Genomic DNA, 8,136 nt, shown 5'->3' on the forward strand with positions numbered 1-8,136 from the left:
CCTGCTTTTCCCTTCAGCCCTGCCGGACGTCTGGACCCTGGCCGCACGGCATCGCCTGCCTCAGCCCGCATCGAGCAAGACCTCTGGTTTTAGTGAGCAAACCGGCACTTCCACAGAGAAAGTTCCATAGGTCTCTCGAGTTTGATAGGGGTTTTGCCTGTACTTGGAGGTTCCCGTGCACATATCAACAAGGAATGTGTGAGATGAAGCGCACTGTCTAATTTTATATAACCTGTAGCAGCACAGTCTCAATCGTGCTATCGGGTACCCCCCAGGAGGCTTTTGAAAGACCTGTTCGAAAACTGATCTGGGAAAATCACCCTCCACCCCTGAGATGATCTGTCATTATTTATGAATGACAGATTATTTTTGTGACAGCCAATTTAATGACTGTCCTGACAGAGACTAAACCCTCTGACCCCATAAAGCCCACAGTGGGCTGGTACCTGTAGTCTTTATCTTCACTGGATGGGACCTAGCTGTGCTCCATGAAGCATGAGAGGCAAACTTATGTTTTCAGAATCACTTTGTGGTGGCTTGTGAAATCTCTTACCAGCTGATTGTAAACACTGAAAACTCAGTCTAGAAACTGACTGGCCTGAAGTCACATACTTAAAATCACAGCCATTACTAAAAGCAATAAAAGTCACTTTCAGGAAAAGAAGCCAGCAAACCAAAGCCAGCACAAAAGCCAGATCAATTTCAAGAAGTACTTTCAAGCTGTCCAGATTGCATGGCTGATTTATTTCATTTTTCATAATAGCTAATCAGCTTCCTTTCTGAATTAGCTTACCCCTGTGGATTTTCTCATATGAATAGTGAAAATCTTACAGGAACTGCTCTTTTTTTTTGTGAAGGAATTAGCTTTCTCTGCAAGTGGAAGTGCTCTGAGGTTTGAAGAACTTTCACTTGTCCAAAAAGTTTCATATTTAGTTTTGAAGACAAAATTTCAAAATTAATTTCCAGAATTTTTTAAGATGTTGTCAATGACAAAACAGAACCTTAATTTAAAGTGAAAGTGTAGCTTTATTGCTTAACTTTCATTCAAGTTGCTCAATAGAGATGCTCAACGATCTTGAAACTATAAAGATGCTGGAGCCTGGACTGCTTCCAGATGTTCTCCAAGTGGCAATAACCAAAAAGATGTTTTCTTTTTAGACATTTGGTGTGAAAAATGCATACTTCACCTTCTAGTAGAGTCCTTGAAGTAGTTGTTGCTTTGTCACTTACAAATTTGATTGTTTAAATTGAATTACTTTTTGTGACCATCATCATTATTAAGGAATTTACTAAAAAACCTAAACACAGTATTCCTGTTAATGATTTCTAGGTGGCATATTATTATTGAAAGATGTTGGCTTTGAATTTCTAACACCTTTATAGCTTTGGAACAATTTATTCTTCTGTTTTGAACCATGTCTAGGAAAGGCACTTGATGATCCACCATGATTCAGTACATTTACTTGGTAGATTTTCAGGCATCTGTCAGGGATTGCCTGTTCTCTCTCACACAGAGAAGGGAGTGGAAGTTGCTTAATCATGTAACAGTGGCCCTTCATATTGCCTTCTGGATTTTCACTTGGTAAAGAATGTATAAATAACAGCATTTTTTTAAGTATACCATCCTTCTTTAAGAATAGTAGTGATCATTTTTGAAACATTACGGTTTCTAAAAGCATAAATTGTGAATCTGGATTGAAAGAGTACTTCTACTCTCTTATAAATTAGAGCTTGAATATATCATTTGAAGTTCATTTTTTGTGTGCTCAGTCTTACATCTTTTTGTGATTAGTTTGTCTTTTTTTTTCTTTCCATTATAAAAATATAATGGCAACGATTTTGCTTTTTAAGTACACACATATAGGGTCTGTAGAAAGCAGACTCAGGAAAGACATTCCCCCCCCCCCCCAAAAAACATCTGAATTTTTAGTAAGTTTATTTGGTTTTTCTTGCTGAGGAAAAACATTCTACACAACAGTTCTTTAGCAGCAATTATCATTCATTGCCTTCATGTAATGAGTGGCTAGAAGATTAGCATTGAAAAATAATTAAATAATTATGAGTATCTTATTCCATTTCAGTCCTTTTGTTTAGCAGTTAATCCAAGTTCTCTAACCTTGAAATGTGCAGTGAAAATCCTTCAGCCGAACACATGCATGCAGTCATCCCTCTGCATGCTGTTTTTGGCCCCATCTGCTCCAGGATAAGGGTCAATGTGTAAAAACAATGTGCAGAGATTCTAAATTGCTTGTTCTTTCTCAAGGGGAAAAGCAACCTGGTATGTCTAACCCCTTCTCAGCAGAAAAACACACTGCTGCATTTATTTACACATTTATCTGCAACGAAGAGGTGTTGTGCATGCTTATTTGGATTTTTATAAACAAGTAAATATTAGAAAACCAGAAGAAAACACAAGCTGTTTTGTTCATAGGGCTTTTTTTTTCTTTAAAAAAACAACCCCAAAAAGCTTAGGCTGAAAAACAAGATAACCTGATTTGGGTGCCAAAAATAGCTGGGTTTTTTGCATGAGAGTTTAGATGTTCTTTTAGAGCAAGGTGGGCTGTATTACTTTGCATGTTTAATTGTTCTTTACCACCAGTATAAGAATGTGGTGTCAGCACCATGTCCTAACGTTTGTACCCATGTATGGCACGTACAAGTTTGGTTTAGCCTATAACTATCACCTGAATGTGCAAAAATAGGCCTAGGAGGGTTGGCTGATATTTGTGCAAATGCAGCTAAAAGATAGTAACTTAGACCCAAGGGACTTCATTAGAAACTTGCATGAATACAGACCAGTGAGCTTACAATTATTCTTATGAAACTAATAAAATGCTTCTAACTGAGCGTATGCTTAAAGCCCTGATATAGACAATTTCTTTAGGACTTCCACTTAAAAAGAAATGCTGGCCATCTATTAGTCTTTCCCACCTCCTACCTAAAATGAATTGTAGCCAGAAATTCAATATTGTGAAAAGAAGAATTCACTTGATTACCTGTTTTTAGTATCTCAAAACAGACATAGTTCATCTTCTTCGGTGATAAACTGGAAGCTGCCTGTCACAAGTGCGAATTGAAGGGATTCCTCTTACTTTTGTACTTTATCCTTCACACAAGTCTGAACAAAACCACTCCAGACAGGCTCACTTTTGAATCCGTTATCAGTCTGTATCAGAGCACAACACCACCTGGCTGGATTTAATGAACTGATCCATTTTCCCAGCTCGTGTTTATTATGCTTTATTCTTGGATATAGGCGCCATGCAGCAAAAAAAGCCCTGATTGATATTGTTACAATGTATTCAGGAGAAGACAGGACTGGAAGGAGGCAGGTTTCCACATGGTGGGAGATAGGAGCAAGATATAAACACTGGCAAAAATGCTTTTAATGCACAGAAAGGCTCGCAATACTTCAAAAAGCCACAACACCTACTAAGCACATATTTTCAGCCCTTTGCAAAACGTGACCAAAAAAGGCACGCTCCTGCTCGCAAGCTGTTCACTTTGTGAGAGGCAAATCTGCTGTCGATGGGTTGTATACAAAGTTCATGTTTGATTAAGCACTTCTGCAGAAGTTGCTGGTTTCAGTTGATATTTTCTTTGCTTTTTCTTTGCTCTCCTGTCATAACTGAGATTGCATATCTCCTTTTGTATCCCCAGTCCTTACCAACTATGGTGTTCCTATTTATAGCATCATTTCATTCTTATTAAATACTTGAATCACAAGAGCACAAAAAGGCTTTATAGCACTCTCACCAACAAATATGCTCAGCCCATGTGAGTTAGTGACATGAGAGACAGATTTTAATAAATCATGTGGCCTGTGTCCAAGTACAAGCATCCAAGCTCTCCTCAGCTCCTTGAGGATGGCCTTTTCTCCACCCTTCATTGAGTCCTGTGCTCAGTTTGGGCTTCTCTACTTTTGGGTAGGTTTTTTTTTTTTCAACCCAACAATCATTTATTTGTGGCACTGAGGCAAAACTTCATTCAGAATAAATGGTGTAAGAAAAGACAGTGACAACCTCTAGTCAGTGTGAGTATTGCAAAACCATCATCATGGTTGACAGTTAACTCATCATTACCAAGGCTGCTGGCAGAGTTAATACGTCTGAGAGTACTGAAATTCTTTGCCAATTTATACATGCACAGATCTGAAGTGCAAATCGCTGATGGCACCGCTCCATGTTGCCATCAAGTCAGTTTTAACAGTGAGCATTTGCCAGATGTCATTTCCCTTCCTCCTTGCCTTGGCTGAGCTAATCTGATCCTCCATGGCACACTGCTTGACTCTCAGAGCATGAGGGACTCCACTCCAGAACTAAAGGTAAAATGTAGCAGAAAATTAATTACCTTTCAATAGGGTAAATCTGCTGCTTTGTCTCCATGAGCCATCCTACCATGAAGACTGAGTAGTGCAACTGCCAGGGTGAAAGGGGAAGGAGAGACAGCAGGGATACGCAACTCGGAGCAGGGCTGAAAAATTCCTTCCTGGCAGCACACCAACCCTTAAGGAAGCCTAGCTATAAACATCAAACTGCAAGGGCTTGGTTTTGAGAACATTACTGCAGAATAATGCTGATTTGATTTCAGAAAAGTAATTTTTGGTAAGTACTTTGAGTTTATGCAGCAAAAGCAGGCAAGGAAAGACAAGTCTTCAAGCTTTTGTTTGCTCCTCCTTTTCTCACATATTGCTAAGCCTCTTTTACTCAACTTTCACCCAATCTTTACCAAAATTGAAGTTCTCATTTTGTAAGAAAATGATTTTCAATAAAGCACCCTTCAAGTTTTATAAGAAAAATGATTCTGAGAAATAAAATATCAGCATTCACATCAATACTGTGATGTAAATGCTATAATAACCACAGTCAATTAATTGCCATCAAAACCATCTTATCTATTTCCAGGGAAAATTTTTCAAGGGAAACCTTTGTGCCCCTAAAACATGAAATGGTGCATAAAGTTTCACCATCTTCTCTGACTCTGTGCTGCCCTGAATTTTATTGAGACAACTGTCCTTGAAGTGTCCTTCAAAAACCTAGAAACCAAGTTAGTACTGACATAATAATTTTCTATTGTAACATTGCAACGGTATCCCATATGACTTCTCTAGAAAAAAAATGCCAAAAGCCTAATAGCAGCATTTTGATCCCAGTCACGTGCAAAGAAGAAAACAGTGGCAAGTATCAATCAAATGTACTACACATTTTGAAACTAAATATATACTTTTATAGTGTTTTGAAATCATGTATTTTAAAACACACTCTCAAATACTTCCTATGACATGTTTCTCAAATCTTTATGGTTTCCTTATATCATTAGATGCTAAGAAAACAAATTTCCCTTCAAATTTGCCCTGGTCTATTTTGTAGGAGAAATAGCTTGAAATAGGTTTTTTTTTTTTTTTTTAAGTTTTTCTTCATGATGGAATTACACTTATAAAAATAATAGGAAAAGAACAACCTCTAAAATTACATATCTACTAAAAGCAACAGCTAATGTATTGGTGTCCCAGCCTGTGCCACCCAGGACTTTAAAAATCAAACCACTCTGTACTATTCCAGTGGGCAGCACAGGAGCTGCTGGTCCTGGTGAAAGCCATGGTGAAATGCATCCATGTTCACTCTTGGGTTGGTTTCCTGAATGCGTATTTCCGAAAAAGGCAGCAAGGAACAAAAGTGATGAAGCATTGCTTTTTCGAGGAGGGCATTTCAGGCCATCAGTGATCCCACAAAGCATCCATAAAAAACCAAATCTTTAGTATTACTTAAAATAATCCCTTAATAGGAAATCTGATCAGAACTGCTTTTCCTTATGGCATTTGGGAAACTCTGTGGTCACTGAATACAGGTTAGAGACAGGCTGCATCAGCTCTGGTGTGCCATCAGAAGTCTGCCCAGGTGAATTCAATAGGCAGAGGCAGCTCCATGGCAACAAATACTAAAGAAACATCCTGTTAGCCAGAGACCTAATTCTTCAAAGATACATGGAGCATATTCTAGCACAACAGGAAGAAAAATAAATTTCAAAGAGTGATAATGAGCAAAGCCTTAAAAAATTTCCTCCTCAAGTGAAGAAGCAGATCATGGTCTTTGGTAATTAGCCATAAAGGATTTTTCCTGAGAACAAAATATATTCCGGATGAGATTTTACAGCCTTTGTTTGGACAATATTCAAATAAATTTCATGCAGTTGTTTTGTTTCCTTTTATTTTTTTTTTCTGGTATAATCAGTGTGCATCTGTTTATTCACTCAAAGCTGAGGAAGTCCTGCAATTTTTCATGTCCACCTGAAGACAAAAGCATCAAAAAAGAGAACCATTCCTGTTCAGCTATTAGTTAAGCCCTAGTTTTCCAAGATTTGTGAATGAGCTGTATATCGGTGTACCAAAAGGAGTCCTGAAAATCATTCATGGATGTAGCTTCATTAGTTTCATAGAACCCTTCCTGAGTTGCAATGTGCTCTACACTAGTTTTTGACTGGATGCCAGAATCCCAAACATGATTTCTCATGTATTGGACCTATTTCAATGTGGCTTATAAACAATAACACTATTCTTACTTCATGCAAGTTTTTTTCTAGCACTTTATACAAACTAATTCAATATTTACTGTAGTAAATATTCTTACCTCTTCCAAATGCTCATCTACTGCTCAATACATAGCAAAACCCCCTGTTTTCATTTCTACAGGCTGATACAAAACATTTAGAATAGATCAAACACATTTAAAAAGACAACACTGTGTTAAAGTAAGTCTTTCAACAACAGAATAACATATAGGTGAATGGCCGCTTGTGTAAGTAGTATGGGCAATGTCATAAATATTACGTACCAGTGTGAGTCTCTGGGATCTGCAGTTTGGGTCACTGTGAGGTTGCTTCTTTGAGGTAAATCTCTGTTGCATGCTTTTACAAAAAAATAATACTGTTTTATTCAGTTTTGCTATATATGTACCCAGCATAAAGGCAACAATGACAGTGAACATAGTGAGATAGAACAAAATTTTAGCTGTTTGTAGCCAAACTATTGTTCATGAATCAACTCCTGAACTCCTGCTGTTTCAAATCCAGTATACCAATTTAAAACAAGATTAATTCTTTGTTCTCACTCATACATTCAGTAATGGTTCTCTAAACAGTAGCCACTGCTGAAGCAGCAATGTCCTAAAGCAGCAAAGTGGCCAGCTGAGTGTGGTCACCCACTCAGCAATTCCAGCTTCATTTGCTGTGTATTTCCTTCTGGAAGAAGCCTCAGTTTTTCTGCAGTGTTTGTTCAGCCATTAGTGTAAACTAAAAGGGCTTTTACTAGGAACTTTTGCCTGAGTGTTTTTTTTCTTTTTGTTTTTTTCTTTTTTTTCCCTAAAAAAACAAGGTTAAAGTTGTAATAAGGGCTTTTACATGTCTTTTTATCACTTAGCAATGAAAACAGAATGCACACCAAAGTATCTACATGAAGATCATGTAGAAGAAAGAAACTTGTTATATTCTCCTTGCTCTGAGAGTTCATAAACAGATTAGGTGCTGCTCGTAAGTGCTCCTTCACGCTGCAGCTTAGATCACTACATAGCCGGGTGTCTGCTCTGCTTTTCTTGGATTGCACATATGCTGTTGTGCAACAAGTCTATAAACTCTTTTTAATTAGCATTCTTGTTGATGTTTGCCACTGCAAGGAAAGTTCATTTACCACCATCTACTATACTGTCTATATATAATCTCCATATGCATGGCTACATTCTATGTGTTTTAAGAAAATTCACCACTCTTCTGCATTTGCTACCATGCTTCCATTAGAAAGGCAAAAAAACAACTCTAAGAGAGGGGTCTTTCTTTCACAAATATGTGTTCCAGTACATTTAATGCTTTCATTATTCTGAATGTCTTATAGAATTAGTAATTTTCCCAAATGGCTTGCACTGTATAATTTAAATGCTATCTTTTTTTCTTTTGAACATTTTTAAATATAATGTTGATTAGAAATAATATTATAATTATCCAGTGAAATTATATAACCTGCAGAGCAGGAAAAAGAAGTACAGAACAGTTCAGTGTTTCCAAGGTGAGACTGTACTGGCTTTTTAACCAAAATAGGCACTGGATAAATTATTCTTTAAGAACAGGAATCAAATCTCAGGATATTTC

This window comes from Corvus brachyrhynchos, unplaced genomic scaffold (genome assembly GCF_000691975.1).
Source record: "Corvus brachyrhynchos isolate BGI_N302 unplaced genomic scaffold, ASM69197v1 scaffold142, whole genome shotgun sequence".
Classification (NCBI taxonomy): domain Eukaryota; kingdom Metazoa; phylum Chordata; class Aves; order Passeriformes; family Corvidae; genus Corvus; species Corvus brachyrhynchos.